Genomic DNA, 19,544 nt, shown 5'->3' on the forward strand with positions numbered 1-19,544 from the left:
TGACTTGAAGCAGTGATAACAAGCACTCTTGCCTTATTCCAGTCTTTAATGGGAATTCTTCTAAAATTTCACAACTTACTATGGAAAGTTTTGTCCATTTTATTAGCCTTCTTTTTAAGTAAAAAGGTTTTGGTCTTGGTGATCCTTTATTTCAACTCCAATTTCAATAAATGCTGCTCTCATCTTTATTACTTTGCTCTTCTCATTCTACCTTCTTGAGTTAAAAATTCTGTTAGTATATTTTCATGAAAGCATTTAGTGTTTGAAAGTTCCCACTTTGCCCATCCATAATTGTATCTGCAGAAGTTTTGATGTGGGAAATGCTGCTGCAGAGTTATGCATATCACTCTACAAAACTCTAGGGGGCACCACTAACATCATAGTCTTATGTCAGTGCATCCTTTACAGTTGTGTGGTACACAACCTGAGCAGCCTTATCTGGTGACCCTTTTTCCAGTTCTAAATATTTTGTGATCTCTATTGTGATCTTTTTTTTAATGTTTATTTGTTTTTGAGAGAGAATGTGCATGCACGAGCCAGGGAGAAGCAGAGAGAGGAGACAGGATCCAAAGTGGCCTCTGCACTGAGATCAGAGAGCCTGACATGGGGCTCAAACTCACAAACCATGAGGTCATGACCTGACCCAAATTCTGATGCTTAACTGCCTGAGCCTCCCAGGCACCCCTATGATCTGTTTTTTTTTTTTTTTTTTTTTTTTTTTTTTTAACCCACGATTCACTTAATATTTTAAAATTTCCAAACAAATGGATAGTTTATCTTCATTTTTGGATTCTATGTTGATTACATTATAAGGCTGTGCATATTATTGATTCCTTGAAATAATTGTGTTAGAACTTCTTTTGTGATGTTATCCTTAGTTTTCATAAATGTGGCATATGGACTAAAAAATACAATCTCTGTTAGATGCCAAGTTTTATTTATTTATGTTATTCTTGACAATGTTCTATCTTGGTGGATTATTTCTAATATTACTACAGTGTCTTTTTTTCCTTTTAATTCTTTTATCTTAAAATCTGCTCTGTCTGATAGTAATAAAGTTTTAACAGCTTTTTAAAATTAATATTGGCAATATTTTTTCTGATCTCTTTATTTTCAGCTGTTCACTTGATTCAATAGGATTTCTATGATTTAGGTGGGTTTCTTATAAGCAGCTTGTGACTAGACTCTGTGTGTGTGTGTGTGTGTGTGTGTGTGTGTGTGTGTGTTTTAATCCAGTCTATAATCCCTTTTTAGCTTCTAATTTGGCATCATTATAGATTTAGAGGAAGTTGCAAAGGAAGAAAAATTGTACAGGGAGGTCCCACATTCCTTTCATCCAGTTTCCCTCACAGTAACGTCTTATACAACTATAATCAATATAAAAGCCAGGAAATGACATGGGTGTAGTCCATTGAGATTATTCAGTTATACAGTTTGCTTGGATCACCAGTTTTTTATATACACTCGTTTGTGTGTAGTTCTTGCAATTTTTTCACATGCATAAATTTGTTATAGCTACCAATGGAATTATGATACAGAATTTTTCCATCACCACCAGACTCTTTGGCACTATCCCCTTATAGTCACATCTGCCTTTTTCTCCTTTCTTAAACCCTGGCAATAACTAATCTGTTCTCTGTGTCGGGAATTTTGATATTTCAAGATAATTATACAGTTTGTAACCTTTTGTAACTGACCTTTTTCACTCAACAATATTCCCTTGAGATCCATCCATGAGGGTATCAATTGTTTGCTACTTCTATGGTTGTGTTGTATTCCATGGTACAGATGTCCTACAGTTTGTCTAACTTTTTGCCTGTTGAAGGACATTTGGGTTGTTTCTAGTTTTGGACTGTTACAGATAAAAGTTCTATGAAGATCATGAACAAGTTTTGTAGGAGCATAAGTTTTTCATTTTTCTGGAGTAAATGCCCAAGAATGCATTTGTTTGGTGGTTTGACAGTCGCATGTTAATAATCTGTTTTTTTAAGAGGTGAGTTTGATCTGTTTATTGCTAAACCATTCTTTATTTGTATGAAAATAATTAAAATTTTGCCTCATCGTGAATGATAGTTTAGTTGGATATAAAATTTCATGTTGATGATATCTTCTCTGAACACTTGAAAAATCTATTGGATGTCTACTGCCATTTCTTCCTCATGACTTTTAGGGCTTTCTCTTATTGCTAATACACTTTCACTACAAACTAAGTAAAAATTGATTCCAGAAGTGCACATCTTATTGGAAGATACTGGAAAATTCTGTTATTCTCTTTTCATATATTCTATGGAATCCCCTCTGCTAACTCCTGTTAGACATGTTGGAGCCTCTCAATCTATCTTCTGTGTTGCACTTTTTTATGCCCTCCTCCTCCCCAACCCCTTGCCCCCAACTTACTGTGCTGTTTTTTGTGTTAATATCATCTTCTAGGGGTGCTTGGTTGTCTCAGTAGGTATAGCATATGACTTACATTGGGTGTGGAGCCTACCTTAAAAAAAATTCAAATTCTGTCTCCAACTATATGTGGCCTAGCATATATCCCATCAATCAAAATTTTTTATATAAATAATTATTGTTTTGTTTTAAACATATGTACTGTTTTTAATTTTTGCCTATGTCATTACATAATTTTTTTCTTTCTTTTTTTAAAACAATTTATTTATATTTGGGAAAGCACAAGTTGGAAAGGGACAGAGAAAGGAGGACAGAGGATCTGAAGCAAACTCTGTGCTGACAGGCTGACAGCTGCAAACCGGGTGTGGGGCTCAAACTCGTGAACCACGAGATCATGACCTGAGCCAAAGTCGGACACTCAACTGATGGAGCCACCCACATGACCCTATTTTTTATTTATTTTTGAGACAGAGAGAGACAGAGCATGAACGGGGGAGGGTCAGAGAGAGGGAGACACAGAATCTGAAACAGGCTCCAGGCTCTGAGCTGTCAGCACAGAGCCTGACGTGGGGCTCGAACTCACGGACCGCGAGGTCATGACCTGAGCCGAAGTCAGCCGCTTAACTGACTGAGCCACCCAGGTACCCCTCTTTTTTAATAAACAGTGTCCTGGGGCACCTAGGTGTCTCCATTGATTGAGCGTCCATCTCTTGGTTTCAGCTCAGGCCGTGATCTCACAGTTCATGAGATGAAGTCCCATGTCTCGCTCCACGTGGCAGCATGGAGCCTGCTTGGGATTCTCTCTCCCTCCTCTCTCTCTCTCTCTCTCTGCCTTTCTGCTGCTTGTGCTGTCTCTCTCTCAAATAAATAAATAAGTTTAAAAGTTTTTTTTAAAATCAATAGTGTCCTTTTATTTATCTCTTCAGCATTATTTTTTTTAAGATTTTATTTTTCAGTTATCTCTATACCTAACCTGGGGCTCAAACTTAAAACCCAAAGATCAAAAGTCTCATGCTCTACTGACTCAGCCTGCCAGGAACACCTCTGTTTATTTCTTGAACATCCTGAGCATACTAATTTTGACGTTTGCTTCTGAATCTTCCATAGAAACAATTTCTTGTGGCATAAATTGATGTTTTAATTGTTTTGTTGGCTTCTTCCTTAGCAATATATATCTTGATGGTTTTTTCACATTATGACTTGCAGACTTGTTTTGAGTGAGATTTTTGGTGCCTCTTATTGTTTCTATGTCTTTCTCTTAGGTTTCTTTTGCTCTCCTCTTGAGTCATAATTTCTGTATTTGCTTCTGTCTAACACTACAACGTCCCAAGTTCAAAAAGCCAGCCTTATAATGGCATTTAGGGCTTTGCACTGCAGTGATACTGGACCTAGATCAGATCCAGTCAAAGACCGTTCTAATCCAGGAACCCCTTCCCTAGTTCCACAGCCTGCCAAAATATGTAACTCAGGCAGTATATTAGGAATAGTTTCTCTCTCTCTTTTTGCAGCCTCCTTTTATAAAAGGAGCAGAGCAATAGCATGCCTGCCTGAGCCCTGTCCCATGCCCGGACTTCAAGTAAGTCCTGCCTCTGGTTGCCTGATGCACAGTCCTTTATTTCCCATCAGCCTCCAGAAGCTGGACTCTAGCTACTGTTCACCGTTTCAGCACTGGCCACAGCTCTGCATTTCTCTTCTGCTTCTGACAGAGTTGTTGATACTGTTTGGGGACCTAACTATTGTCATTTTCTCTCTTTATATTTTTCTGTCATTGATATGTTTGAAACAGAAAGGGTATGTCCACACGTGAATTCACTGAGACATCTTGACCGAAGTCCAGCAGATCTCTCTTTCCAAAGATCCTGGAAGCCCTTAGTCCTACTACTGCGACCACAACTACGTGCGCATGCACATCTGCACATGCTCACACGCACACACAGAATAGGCAAGATCTCATGTTGAAGCCCTATACGGTGAGACTCTAGCCTGCCTTTCCAGTCATGTCCCATTGTCATCTACCCCTCCTCAGCATGCTGTTTTTTCCCCAGCAAACTGAACACTTTGATGTTCCTAGAACCTGTGTTGCACCTTACTATCTTACTCAACCCCCTTTCTGGAAATGCCGTTCAGAGCTTTCCCCAATCTTTCAAGCTCCACAAACCCTTCCCTTTCTCTCTGAGAGACTTTCCCAACCGCCCTCTTTGGGAAATAGTTTTTCTCTCCTCTTAACCCTTTGTGGTTTTCAGTCTCTACTAAGCATTTGTCATCATCTAACATACTATTATAAAACATCTTACCCAGCCTCAAAGACTTAGAGTAGTGTTATGTTGAAGATGTTAATAAAAGTAATATTTCTTAAGAAACTACTATGTGCCAGATGTTGCCCGAGACACTTTAGGTACATTGCTGTCTCATGTAATTCTGTCACTAAATCTGCTATGAGGTAAAATGTGCTCATTTTACAATCGAGGAAAGCCAGCTAGAGGAGGCTTCATAGGGTCAGCTGGTGTGCAGTGGAGAAAGGGACTGTGCAGCCTGGCTCACTTCATTGCCCATGCTCTAGCCACTACCCCACTTTGCTCCACATGGGTCCCATACCTACGACCTGTGGAAATGCTGTTTGTGCTACTACGGCGTGAGCCCTTTAGGCCCCTGTTCAAGGACCACCTGTGTCAGCATCACCTGGGTCCTTCTGAAAAGAACAGATTCCAGGGAACCTCTTTTAGACCTACTAAGAAGGAATATCTAAGGATAAGGCCCGAGAATCTGTATTTTAACCATCTCCTTAGGTGATTCTCAAGCATGTTAGGTTTCAGCAGTAATTTCTAAAGTTAGATTGCTCGTTAAAATCATCAGGGAGGGGAGGTTAATAATGCCCAGAATTTCCTGAGTAATGAATGTCACTATATTAATGAATTCTCAGGTGAGTCTCAAACAGATATCCCACCAACCTTGTGTCTAAACAATTCTAACCTAGGTAGATGTCTTAAACTGGTGGCTGATTCATAAAATTTGGACCTCTTTTTTTTTTTTTTTTTTTTTTTTTTAGAAGATGATCTAACTTTTAAAATTAAGAGAACCAGTATAAAATGTGGATTTCAGTTTCCCTCTGAAAACTCAGAAGGTCTTACCACACTAGGTCCTCCCATTACAGGACTCTGAGTGACTTGATGCCCCAAATAAGTAAAGTGACTGCAGTGGGGCACCCGGTTAAGCGTCCAACTATTGATTTCGGCTCAGATCATGATCTCAGGGTCGTGGGATCAAGCTTTTCATGAGGCCTGCACTGAGCATGCAGCCTGTTTAATATTCTCTCTTTCTCTCCCTCTGCCCCTCTTCCCAACTCACTCTCTCTCGCTCTCTCTAAAAAAAAAAAAAGCTTTAGAAATGACTGCTAGAAAGGCCTGAACATAAAGGAAAAATTCATATACAAGAGAAATGCAGTTTATCATACAGACATGGATGTCTCCCCTGCTTTCAGAAATTTGAACTTTCAAAACACACAAATTTATGGGATGAATATACTGCATAAATGATTATAAGTTTTACTAAAGATCATTATCAAATATAATTTTATTTCTCAAAAATTTATTGAATATACTATATGTAACCACACACATATATGAGCTCTCACTTTTTTTTTTAAGTTTATTTATTTTGAGGAAGAACACACAGGGCAGGGGAGCAGAGAGGGAGAGAGACAGAGACACAGAGAAAGAGAGAGAATGAGAATCCCAAGCAGGCTCTGAACTGTCAGCATAGAGCCCAACGCAGGGCCTGAACTCATGAACTGAGATCATGACCTAAACCAAAATTAAGAGTTGGACACTTAACCGACTGAGCCACCCAGGTGCCCCTAAGCTCTTACTTCAATAAACAGCACAATAAAAATGTAAGTGAAATAAAATTGTAAGTGAGATTCATAATACTTATAATGATTTATATTTAAGTTAGGTTTATAATATTTAGATAACTAAATATTAATAAGGTTGCTGGATATTAACAATAAGTTTCTTGCATTCTTAATTTACTTGCAGAAACACATCTGTGAGGTTTGCACTGGTATATAGAGAATTCTTCAAAGTCAATATGAGGTATCTGCAGTACTCCAAGTATACATAAGAAAAAAGAATATTTGGGCTTTCTGAATCCCTCCCAAATGAATACTGTTGCTCTGGATTGCTTACCTGAGACTACTGTAGTAGTATTCTGTGGGGACAGGCATAGGACCATGTTGTATGTTTGTTGGCTTATTTGTTTGTTTTAACATGATACAGCTATGATTTTAACAGTCTATAAATAGCCATTAGTAGGTACCATTGAAACCACCTGGCATTCTTTGTCTCTGTCCTAGTGAGTACGAGAGCTTTTTAAAGGCAACTTATGATATATTTAAGATGAAATTTTTTAATCATAAAAAGATTTTTATGGCTTTTTAGATATCAAAAAAATTAAATTGGGAATAGTTATTAAATTGCTCCCATATGCAAATTGCTGATAGATCTCTGAGACTCATGGTTCCTAAATGGGGACTGGAATTCAAAATTAATGATTAAACTACCCAGAATATTGTTAACACTTTCAAAAATTCATTTAAAAATTGCACGTGTGTCTCCAATAAGATTGTAAATGCTAAATAACACAAAATGTCTTTAGTTTTTACTTAACAGTAGCAAGTCAATACCCCCACCAGTAGTCATTTTGTGCTGAATAGATGTCTGATTGGCAGTTATGTATGTTTTGATTAAATGTTAAAAAAAAATGGAAGTAATTTTTGGTTAATGGAAGTAATTGGTTAATTACTACGTATTAATCACATTAGTAAAAAAAAATACCTTTCAAAAATGGGGAGAGAAGACAGTACTATAGAGTTGGAAAAAAAAAAAAACAGGGAAGCACTGATATATATATATAAGGGAAAAGTTCTGAATCAAAAATGAAGAAAATATAGTAGCTGTAAATTTGAGAGAAAAAACCCCCCACCATTTAAAAAAAAAATAAAAACTTCTGATAATAGGGGCACCTGGGTGGCTCAGTTGGTTAAGCATCCGACTCTGGCTCAGGTCATGATTTCACAGTTTGCAAGTTTGAACCCCACATTGGGCTCTGTGCTGACAGCTCAGAGCCTGGAGCCTCCTTCAGATTCTGTGTCTCCCTCTCTCTCTGCCCCTCTCCCGCTTATGCTTTGTCTCTCTGTCAAAGATAAATAAACATTGAAAAAAAATTTTTTTAAACCTCTGATAATTAATAAATTATTAAAATTATTGTTTCTGTATAAGTGATTTTTCTTTTTTAATATATTTTGTTACCTCAATAAATAATCTACAGGGGTGAAATAAAAATTGATCTTCAGGCACAAGAAAATGTGAAAGGGATCCTTTGTGAATCTTTTTTTTTTTTTTAATTTTTTTTTTTTAACGTTTATTTATTTTTGAGACAGAGAGAGACAGAGCATGAACGGGGGAGGGGCAGAGAGAGAGGGAGACATAGAATCGGAAGCAGGCTCCAGGCTCTGAGCCATCGGCCCAGAGCCCGACGCGGGGCTCGAACTCACGGAGTGTGAGATCGTGACCTGAGCTGAAGTTGGACGCTTAACCGACTGAGCCACCCAGGCGCCCCCTTTTGTGGATCTTCTATACTAAAAAGGATGGAGATGATTCTTCTTCATCTATTTGTCTTTAGCTTCTGGTCCAATTCTTGGTATACAATATGCTTACCGACAGAGTCTGGTTTATTTGCACTTCTTGGTGCTGAACATCTGCACTCTCATATCCGAGAAAGCAACCATGGCAGACGAGAGTGGGTTGCAATAACAGTTATGTCGCCAACAGTGATTCCCACTCTGGGCTGGCCTTGAGGACTCTGATTGTGGCTAGGCTCACCCTTCCTGGCTCTAGGAATTATATGACTGGTGCTGAGGCTAAGAACCCTCTCGTTTCTGATTGTGACCTATCAAGCCAGTCTGTGAGTCACCGAGTCACTGGTATTCCCCAGCAACTCTCAGCTACGTTTTCACGTCCAAGCATGCCCTCCCTCAACACACTGGAAAGTGCCATAGAGGGGATGAGATTAGGGAGGATGGACCTTTCCATGACAGAGGGGCCCATGCTCAAAGGACCCTGGCAGCTGTCAGAGGTAGCACCTGAGCCCATTTGTAGAAAGGTAGTGGTGCAAATTCAGAAAACCACAGGTGCTGGCAGTGTGTGTGCACCACAATGTCAGAAGTGCACATACCATGGGCCTCTCGTGGTAGGAAGCCCATTCAGCATTGCTTTTACATCCCAACTGTATTTAGCATATACTAACCATACGATATATATGACTTAACCTGCTGTACAACTTAACCTGCTTCTACCTGTGGACTTCTATTGATCATTAAGGGCCTATCTGAAAGTTGCCTCTTTGAAGATGCCTGCTCTACTTCTGTATGCTATTTTCACACTTTCTTCCATGTAGTAATTGCCATATTGTGTTTGTCTATACTAGAGTTTGTACCATTTGTTTAAAATCCATAACCCCAAGCTTGGCTCACAGTATGGATGGATGGATGGATGGATGGATGGATGGAATGAATATTCATTGACTAGGAGCCATGTTAAGCAATTCGAATAAGAACTCTCTCACATACTTTTTTGCTGTCCCAATTCATTCAATCCCCAGGATAATACTGAAAAGGGAACCAAATTCATTTGGAAAGCTAAGAACCTAACCCGTATTTTGTCACCCTTGGTAGATACTTAGTGGAGGAAATGTGAAACTGTGCTATTCATACAAAGAGTTAATAGATGAACCAGTTTATTCATTGCTAGCTTGTTTTTATAGCATCAATCTGGTGTAAAGACAAAAACAATCCTGGACACTAGTAAGTATCATTTATATTTAATGCCTCTATGTTTATAGTAGTAAAACTCTAAATGATTATCAGCACCACTTAAAAATATGGCTCCTTCTTAAATAATTAATACATTTGATGGGGGCGAGCTTCAAACAATGCTCAAAGCTCCAGTAATTAATGGACAGATTATAAGATGCTTGTAAAATGGCTTAAACACTAAAAGTACGGCATCGGTGTAATTGTTTTGGAGTTAACCCTGTGTATATAAATGTGGGGAGATGTTTAATTAAGATGGTGGAGGGTGGGAGAAAAGAGAGAGAGTGATAAAGGATCTTGCAATAATTTAGAGGCTTTATTGATTTAAGATTTTTAAAATGGCTTTGTAAAGGCAGAATGCAAGCATTCCTAATGCCCCAAACATTTTTCGAGCATTCCTTTCATAAGAACATCACCCATGAGTCATAGACTCCTGGTAACTTTTTAGAAGGTAGAAACTGGTGGGGGGCAAGTCCTCCCAGCCTCGTTTGCTTTTCTGAGCCAATAACTAAAATGCTGTTACTACCAACGCCCAAGTTCCACTAAAGTTCTATTTTTCATTCCAGGCCCTTGAGAGTTAAGAATTAATGGCAGCTCATTTTTCCCCTATTGTTTGCTGTTCTCAGGAATGACCTACGCTCTGAGCTTTCTTAGAGTCTATGACATTTCAGCTCTAGAAAGAGAAGGGGAGAAGGAAAATGTCCTCCTGACTGCAAACCACCTAGCTGAAATGTCTCCCACTCAACGCCCAGGGAGAAAAAAGAGCCTTCTTTAGAAGATGAAACATTGTCTTGTGTCCTTTAGCACCATTCTGGGCAGTCAGTCTGTTAGGACCTATCGGGCGATTATAGGACAGTCTTTTTAAGGAAAGCCATGGGTTTCAAGTTAGCAGTAACCATCTATCAACCCCTAAGATTATGCCATGATTTACTGTCAGAGCATCATGTATTCTCTGATTTTCTGCCTCCCATGAAACATTGTGCTTTCCTTTTCTATTGATGTATCAACTATAATAGTTACAAGCAGCTACAGAAAAATCAATAGCGAGCTTTCATTACTGTGTACATCAAGTAAAGAGCCCCACACTGCAAGAGCACACCTTGTTACGCTCACCAACGGAAGGTGCACAACACGCGACTGGCTCTTTGCAGCCTAAGTGAAAAATTGTGGAAGTCGACAAATCAACAGTAGGGAATTTAAAAAATACTACTGCATGCGAAACGGAAGAACACAGAGCCTAGGAAAGCCATTACAGGGCATGGACGGGGGGCATATAATCATGTTTCAGAACGAAAACAGCGTTGCCAAAGGAGCCTAAAGATGCAGTCTCCATGTGTTCTGTCTTGCGATTGCCTTTTTAAGGTCATCTGGACAGCAGAAGTAGGTACCGGGTTAATACTTACTAGATTGACTCTGTACGCAAAAGTCACTACCGAAGGGAGTGGCTAACAGTCATGGGCTCACCACCCAGCCAGGCAACGAGGACGCTAAAAACCATGAGATTGCACAGTAATGCTGCCAAAGTCTTAACCAGATTCAGGAATCCTAGACACTCATATGTACAGAGTCTAATTCTCTTTCAAAGCACATGTTGCAGAAAAAGACAGGATTTTCAAGCAACAAATACCTTTATCTACCTCTGGGAGCATATTAGCTACCAATTAGTGCATGTAAATCAAGAATGCTGAAAAACAAAACGTATGAGCTGATAGTCTGGAGGCTGTCAAGGCCTCAGAACTTGTCTAGCATTTCAGCATCAATTTGGACGATGCAAAGAGGAGACTGCCAACGCAGATCCTAACAAGTGCTGAATCTGAACCATGTGAGACCATAAATCTCGTTAAATTCCCAGTCTCCGAATATATGTACCCTGGAATGTATCCAGGTATATAAGTAAATATGTTCATTACTTTCTGATAGTAATGATCTATATAAAGGCTTTTCATATTTTACTATTATGATCCAATTCCAAACCCCAGTTATAAAAAATCTCTTTAGAGATAATATATTTAGCAAGAAAGTAGAAACTTGTGCCGCAATAATTTTTGCATTCATATCCTTGACTGACTACAAAATATTTTCGGCAATATCACAAGAATATTAAACAAACAAAAATCTTGAACAGCAGATATACCTCCCCAAACCATTTAAAAATACTGGCGAATCTGGGCAGGTGGTTTGATTTCTTTGGGTGTATTTTGTTTTGGGGAAAAGGGAGGAATAATTCAGTGACGCAGTTTTCAAATATTCTGATTTCTTTCATTTTTTTCCCAATTAAAGAAATGTTTTTCCTTCCATGTTTTTATGCAACCAAGAAAAGATGTAAAGATTTTTAATTTCCCTTTGACATTCTGACAGAAGAATGAACTGTAACTCAGCTATAAGCACGACATTAAGTATTTGATGTTCAAAAACGTTTGCTCCACAAGGATCTTGAGATTAGTTAGCCAGAGGACACTGAGAATTTAGCAACAGGCTCTCTCTCCTTCTACACCACTGACTCCGAGAAAGATCTTTCCCCGGCTAATCAGATAGCAGTAACATCTACAAGGTTAGCCTTTTTATTTGCCAATATCCCTAACAATTAAAACTGTAAAGATAATTCATATAATACCAATCTCTAATTAAATTCTTGCTTTCATTTATTTCTTTTGCTCCTCTCCTGGTTGATGTTTTACATATTATTTACACACAGTATTTCTTTTCTTTTTTTTCTTCTTCTTTTTCCTTTTTTCTTCTTCTTTTTCCTTTTTTTCCTTTTTTAACCTACTATAGATGTGGTTGTCCTAACTATAATTGGAGGTCTAAGAATAACGGAGTATCATTTGCGTGGTTTTCAACCAGGCATGATTACAGAATCTCTGAACTAAGCTAACACTTCCCGGTATGTCTCACTTATAGTCTTTTTAATAATTCTGTCATCGGGCAGCAAAACTGCATTCTTTCCACATACTTTGTCTTGCGTAGTTAAAAAGAAATCCTTTCACGACACACTGAGCCCTGATAACAAACAACCTGGTGCTTTCCCTGAGCTGCCTGTGAATGCCGCAGTGGTCCAGAGCTGCCCTAGTACAGTACCCCAGAGACAGAGAGCGGGAGCTCTGGCAGGAAAACCCAGAGCAGGACCTTACGCACAGTAGGGGGCTTTCCAACCCAGCCGTCCTCAGCCCTGTCGGGTCAAATTAATGGGGAAATCCAGAATGACAGCAAATTTGCCATCAGCTCATATGGCTCCCCACCAAACAGGTTGCTGGTCAGACATCTACACGTGTCCTAGGTGTTTAATACATTTTTTAAATATGTATAGTGAAAAAATACATTTTAATCAGGAACTGAGAATATATAAGAATGAAGTAGTAATGTATGAGGAAATAAAAGAAAGGGAGAGTGAAAGAGAAAGAAAAGAAAGAAAGAAAGAAAGAAAGAAAGAAAGAAAAGAAGAGGCTAGTTGTAGAAAGTCATATATACACTAAGCAAAGGCAACTCTGATTATAGTTATTTCATTCCCTAATCATATCAGATTTGAATTTTCTTCCTAATTAAAAATAAAGGAAGGGCACCTGGGTGGCTCAGTTGGTTAAGCATCTGGCTTTTTTTTTTTTTTTTTAACATTTACTTATTTTTGAGAGACAGAGAGACAGAGTGTGATTAGGGAGGTGCAAAGAGAGAGGGAGACACAGAACCTGAAGCAGGCTCCAGGCTCTGAGCTGTCAGCACAGAGCCTGATGCGGGGCTTGAACTCATGGACCATGAGATTATGACCTGAACTGAAGTCAAGACGCTCAACCAACTGAGCCACCCAGGCACCCCAAGCATCTGACTCTTGATTTCGGCTCAGGTCATGATCTCACAGTTCGTGGGTTCAAGCCCCGCATCTGGCTCCAAACTAACAGTGTGGAGCCTACTTGGGATTCTCTCTCTCCCTCTCTCTCTGTCCCTTCCCTGCTTGTGCACTCTCTCTCTCTCTCTCTCTCAAAATAAATAAATAAATAAACTTTTAAAAAATAAAGGAAGGTCGTGTGTCAAAAGAACTATTCCAGAATTGCCCTGGCATAAATATTATCTTATGATCCAGTTGAATTCTTAAAATGGGTGCATTACTTACGCACATTATCTAAGAAAAATAATTTTGGATATTTTTATGTTTCACAAGTATACTTATAACATCCACTGCATTATTCCAGAAATGTCTTTCCATCCACAGGGATTCCCTGTCTGTTCTTGTTTCCTTCAACTCCCCAGTGTATGTTCCCTTCAAATTTGTCTCGGCAGTCATGAAGCTGTACGTGTGTAAGGATGATTAAGAGTACTAAGTAGTGTGGGAGTGTTCTGTGATCGGCTTCACAGGTGGTGTTATTTCCTGTGCGAAGACTTCCCACTTGCTGGTGGCCGACATGCTCACTTGACATATTCAGGAAAGGGACAGGTCGCTACTCAGGCAGAGGCTGCACACCATCTCTTAGCTCCCTCTAGTCCCCTAACAAGTGAAGCCTGACAGTGTGAGAGGGAACCTACTGGCCTTGCACTGTTTTAACTAATAGTAATAAACATTGGCCTTCGTGAGTCACCACAGAGCAATGGGTGACACTCAAGAGCCAGAGGGACCCCTCTCCTCTGGTGGCCCCTTAACAATCTATCGCTTGGAAATAAGAAGTTGATCATCAAAGACACTATAGGAATTCCAACAAAACATTTAGGAAAGGTCTTAGAAACAGTAATGGGCATGGAGTTTGGAAGCTGCTTTGTTCATACACTGATGCCCGGTTTAGGTTGTCTCTAATCTGCCCCACACCCTCACTGTTTCGGCATCTGCCTAGGTAGTTGGAAGCTTTTTCAGAAGTTTAAAAAGATGTTTCATTTTACTGACCCATCAATGTTTTTGCGCATCCATGCATCTCAGAGGGACCTCCTTTGTAGACATGGCTTTAGAAAAATACCTATCTTCACACCTCTGGAACCGAGATTCAGCAGAGCTTTGAGAGGCTGGAAGAAATGCACCTTGTGAGCTCTCTCTCTTCCCTCCACTCCCACCAAAAACGTAGTCTCCAGAATACAAAAAGAAGGATGTAATTTTAGGCAGGGAGGGCACAACTTTAGAATCCAAGGAACTGGATTCCAATCCAGTTTCCAGTTCTGCTGCCAACCAGCACAGAAGTGGGATTAATAATAACAATATTGACCCCACTGGATTGTTTTATGTATTAAATGAGATGGCACTAACTCAGATAGACACTTAAAAGATGTTGATTGCTGGGTGCCTGGCTGGCTCAGTCAGTGTACATGCAACTCTTGATCTCTGGGTCATGAGTTCAAGCCCCACACTGGGCATAGAGTTTACTTTAAAGAAAATGTTCATTGCTGACATTATAATTATTAGTTAGTAGGCCACCAATAATAAATATAAAAGTCACATAGTTCACAAACTAAAAATGCTTAGACAGCTGTTGCAAGATAATATATATTTCTGTATATCCAGCTGACTTCCTTTCTACCATGACTTTTGTTTTAATCACAGAAATAAGAACTGTTCTTGATTATATATCAGTTGGATGATGAGGGATTCGTTTGCTTTGAAATAGTGTTAGAAAAGATAAACAGTTGCTCTCTCCACCTCATGAAATCTAAGATTTATGCATCGTTATTTTTTTAAACACATTTAAAAAAATTTTTAATGGTTATTTATTTTTGAGAGAGAGAGAGACAGAGCGCAAGTGGGGGAAGGGCAGAGAGAGCAAGGGAGACACAGAATCCAAAGCAGGCTCCAGGCTCTGAGCTGTCAGCACAGAGCCCCACGCAGGGCTCGAACCCACAAACTGTGAGATCATGCCCAGAGTCGAAGTTGGCCGCTTATCCGACTGAGCCACTCAGGCACCCCAGATTTATGCATCTTTAAAAGAAATATTTTTGTATCCAGATGACATTTGTAGAGTTTAAAAGGAGCCTCAAAAGATATGATTTTTACTTATTATTAATTATGCAATAGACTGGGAGACAGACATCTAAGCATGTCAAGAATCATTTTTTTAAAGATGTTTTTAATGCTTTGAAGAAATGTTTATTTTAAAATTTGGGAAATGGAAGTCCCTTTGTTTCTTTACAACCAAAAAACAACCACACCACAGTTTGCTTTCAGAAGAATTCCACATAGAAGTGGGTGGTTCTGAAGTCATCACTAACTGCTCACTGCCAATTTGCTAATTTCAACATGTTGGAACTTAAAACATTATCCCTGATTTTCTCTGTTAATGGAAGCTTAAGGCCAACATTGAATCCACAGATAATCCAAAAATCGAGTTTTAAACATTTAAAAAAAATCCTCTATTTCACAAGATGACAGCTGTTATTAAATACCAACTAAACTTGGAAAAGCACAAGTGGTCCAGGGTTGCTCTTGAAATTGGATGCGGGTCTACTCACTGAGCCACCATGCGGCCAATGTGAAGAGTATTCGGTATTTTGTCTTATGTCCTGGATATACTTAAGTTTGAAAATCCCCAGGAGACAGTAATGGTTCTCTGGGGGCAAATTCCACAGAGGGCCTACTTAAGAGGCAAGGGAATAGTACCCTGAGCTGTAGGAATGTCAGTGGACCCGAGCACTCCCTGGGGGGGAAAGCACAGTGAATTGCTCAGAGCAGCTTAGAGTGTCATTAATGCTATTCCTGATGTCTTTCAGGAGCCGTTGTCTGTATAAGCCGGTAAATGCTTTGGGCTCAGGAAGAACCCTATCTGAGCTTTCCTTTAGCACAGCATGAGGTGGGCTACAGGGTGGAGATGTGTCCTGGTCAGCAAAGTCAACACGGCAGAAAGGTGAAATAACTAATGATACTTTACAAACCAGGTGCACTGTCCTACTTCATGGTAATTCCTGTTAAAATACATTTTAAAAGATGAGGAGAAGAGGACTTTGAGCACTTTCCTCATTCCAAGGTTAGTTGATTAGTGGAGTGTTCACAGATCTAAAATCACGTCTTTTCATTTTTCCCAGCTATGGAAAATGCAAGTATCCATAATTCCCCTAAATAATCAAGAGTTGGCTGTAATGCAACTACAGGAGCATAAACATTTTCTGTCTCCTAAATTAATGATATCTGGGCGTGAAAAGGTATGGTGAACACAATTTTAGCTCCCTTGCTATACAGGGCTTAGGATTGAACATAGCATTTTATAAAACAAATATCACGTAGGAGATATTTTAGTATCATTGCTATCACTGTCTTAGTAAAATCCATAATCATGCTTTAAAAAAAAAAGGTAGCTTCCTTTGCAAAATGTTTAAAGCTCTTGGAAGTTCTTAGACTAATCTTTCCTGTTATTTTCTCTGCCACATGGTTAAACAAATACAAAACAAATTGGAAATATAGATTTTCTGTCTTTCACATACAAATGCATATCCCTGAGCAATTGGATGAATTATTAATTTAAGTTATGTCCCCAAAATTGATAAGTATTTAGTTTTAATGATCTTGTTAGGTCATCAGTTTCTCTTATGCCTTAGTTCTTCACCCCAAAGACCTCTCTTTTCTTTTTACAGTCCAAATAATTCAGAATAAGTATTGGTCATCTGAATGATTTTTTCCCCCTTCATTTCAACCTCTGATCTTACTGACCAGAATAGTGATAAGCCAAGGGAAATGATGTAATAATAAGTAACAAGTGTATCTAGCTCTTGAAGACTAGTCTTGGACTCTACAAACTTAAAAAAGTAAAACTTGGGTATTTAGAAGAGGCGTATGTAAACAACAGTTCTCAGAAGGGCATAAAGCTGCAAGAATTTTCATGATTGTGATGTTACTTTTTGGTACAAGTAGAAACAGACACAGAATGTACAATAAACCTCACTACTTTAGAACAATTCAACTCGGCAACAAAAAGCTGAATTTAACATGTACTTAAAGAAATGCAAGTTTAATAACCCAACCCAATGCTTTCTGTAGAGTAATGTAGTTAATACGGTGTCGTGCAACTAAAGGAGGTTGGGAATGTCAGATGTAACATGAAAATACCTCACCCTGCTCCCAACTCTATCTTAATTCATTGTGTGTCTCTCTCAGAAAGGCTAATGGCAGACCTGCCCGAGTGTCGGGAGAAGTTACATAAAATAGATGATAGGGTTTTGATAAAAATTCAAAGAACTAAGCAAATATTTTGTTTTCAGAAATTGCAATACACAATAAGCCTAGATTTACATAGACTTTATAACCGGTCTTTAACATTTAAAACTTGGATTTTAAAATAAATGACACATTCATAATACCCTTCATTTCCTGAATTTCTGCTTCTGCTGCTGGGTTTAGACAGAATTGCTCACGAGTATGAAAGAGAAAGGCATCTGTAAACTTCTTGTCAAAAATAAAACCTAAATGCAGTGTCTGAATTAGCATGGAGTTCAAGTTGCTGAGTCTTAATTAGTGAACCAACAATACACACTGTGGGACATTTGTCGTAATGTTTTCCATATTCTATGCTTCTTGCGGCTTGGGAGGCCAAATTTCATACCCTCTATACATCCTTGTATTGACCTGACCGTAATGTGTTTCATTCTTTTAAAATAATCAATACTTACTCTTTAAAATGACAAGTATATTATATTCCTATCTTGGTTTCAAACTCCTGTTGAAATGAGTGAGGTCAGAACTGAGAAGCAGGGAGGCAGTGGTTCTCCAGTGGTTTGACTTCATTCATATCTAATCATTCCAGCTGTATGCCCATAGGAGGTATTACAGGCAATTCATCACAGATGGCCCTCCCCCCCGCCCCCCTCAGGGTCACATCACTCCAGGGACTTGGGGGAGGTTAGCAGCTCAGGACAGTGGACCATATCTGTGTCCTTCTGGCACTCGACAGCCCTCCCATTTCCTGGCCTTGGCACCAGAGGACTAAGTTCAGCCAAAGATTTTACGAAGTTTCCTGCCCAATCCACGATGGGCATTGAGGTCTGAGTCATGTGAGTTATATAAAATAAACTGATTATTTTGTAGAAATTGTTGAACGCCTTTTTTCAACAATTCCACTCTGAAAGGATTTTTAAAGAGTGTTCTGCTGCTCTTTAGTTTCGTGTAAGCCTTTCCCCCATGGCATTCGCTTCCCTGCTCATCCCTGTCCCATTTCTGCATGAGCTACATCCCTCGCCACCCTGGGAGACCCGGAGGGTGGAAACAACAAGCACTACCCAGGCTTCTGTGGGGAAGCAAAGCTGCACAGGAAGCTGCTCCTGGCAGTGCACCTGCAATGTGGCCGATGGGCTAACATGAGTAGTTGTAAAGAAAGGGATTTATTTCAAATGCTGAATTATGAAGGAGTATTGATTGATTGTATGAGTGGAAATATCTAGACGACCACATCTTTTTTCTTCTGGACTAATGCTATAATGTGGGGAGATGTTTCAACTCTTCATTTCCAATACAGTGCCTTGTTTACCAATCGTCCATGTAAATTCTTAAATGTTGCCTTTGTTACCTCTTGGAAATCCTCTCTCATAGAGAGTCAGTAAGAAAGTTGTAGATCACTACCCAAGCTGAGTAAGTCGAACTGAATTGGGCTCTCAGCCACACTCACACAAAATAATATTTTAATTGGCTAAGCTAATATTTGATCCAAGTTCATAAAAGTTTGAAATCAAATAATTAAATGCAAATACAGTCTTCATCCCAAAGACGATAAGAATGCCTTTAAGCTAATATTTTTAACAAGAACTGTTGGACAGCGTTCTCTTGTAAATTTTATCATACCTGAGGCAGTTTTCCTCATTCGATTAGCTGGAAAGCTGAATTTATCCCGAGGCAAACCAGACATCTAGTACAGGCTAAATTCAACAACTGGAGCTTAAATTTGGCTTAATATATCCCCACTTGGATCTGCCTGTTTAATTCTCTTTCATATGATAACGTTGGTTTATTCATAGTCTTGACTTACCACCTGAACAAACTGAACCTCATATCTTATTCCGAGAGAATAAGAAAACTTTACAAAATCACAAAAGTTCCTGAATGGAAATCAAATGCAAACTTATGAATCAAAAACTGTTTTAGGACGTGACTACAAGAATGGAGTGAAGAGCTTTCCTGTCAAGAAGGGCTGCTTGTTTATGAATGTGGACATTTCGTATTCTGAGGGGACAGACGGTCTTTACACAAGATAAGGACTGTGACTTCCAAGGCTGGCCAGCCCGGGCAGCGGCAAACATCATGTGCACTTGAGAAGTTACCTGTTAAGAAGCATTGTGTGTATTTGCCCTTAGTGCTGGGTCTGTTTTGACACACAGCTTTACTTTATTTGAAATT

At 39.1% G+C, this 19,544-nt stretch overlaps 1 protein-coding gene across 5 annotated transcripts in view; it reads left to right on the forward strand.

The window, feature by feature from the left end:
• NR5A2 (nuclear receptor subfamily 5 group A member 2) overlaps positions 1-19,544 on the forward strand; it is a 135,379-nt gene that overhangs the window by 100,100 nt on the left and 15,735 nt on the right. The gene's annotated exons all lie outside the window — the stretch shown is intronic.

The sequence above is a fragment of the Panthera onca genome, chromosome F1 (genome assembly GCF_046562875.1).
Source record: "Panthera onca isolate mPanOnc1 chromosome F1, mPanOnc1 haplotype 2, whole genome shotgun sequence".
Lineage (NCBI taxonomy): Eukaryota > Metazoa > Chordata > Mammalia > Carnivora > Felidae > Panthera > Panthera onca.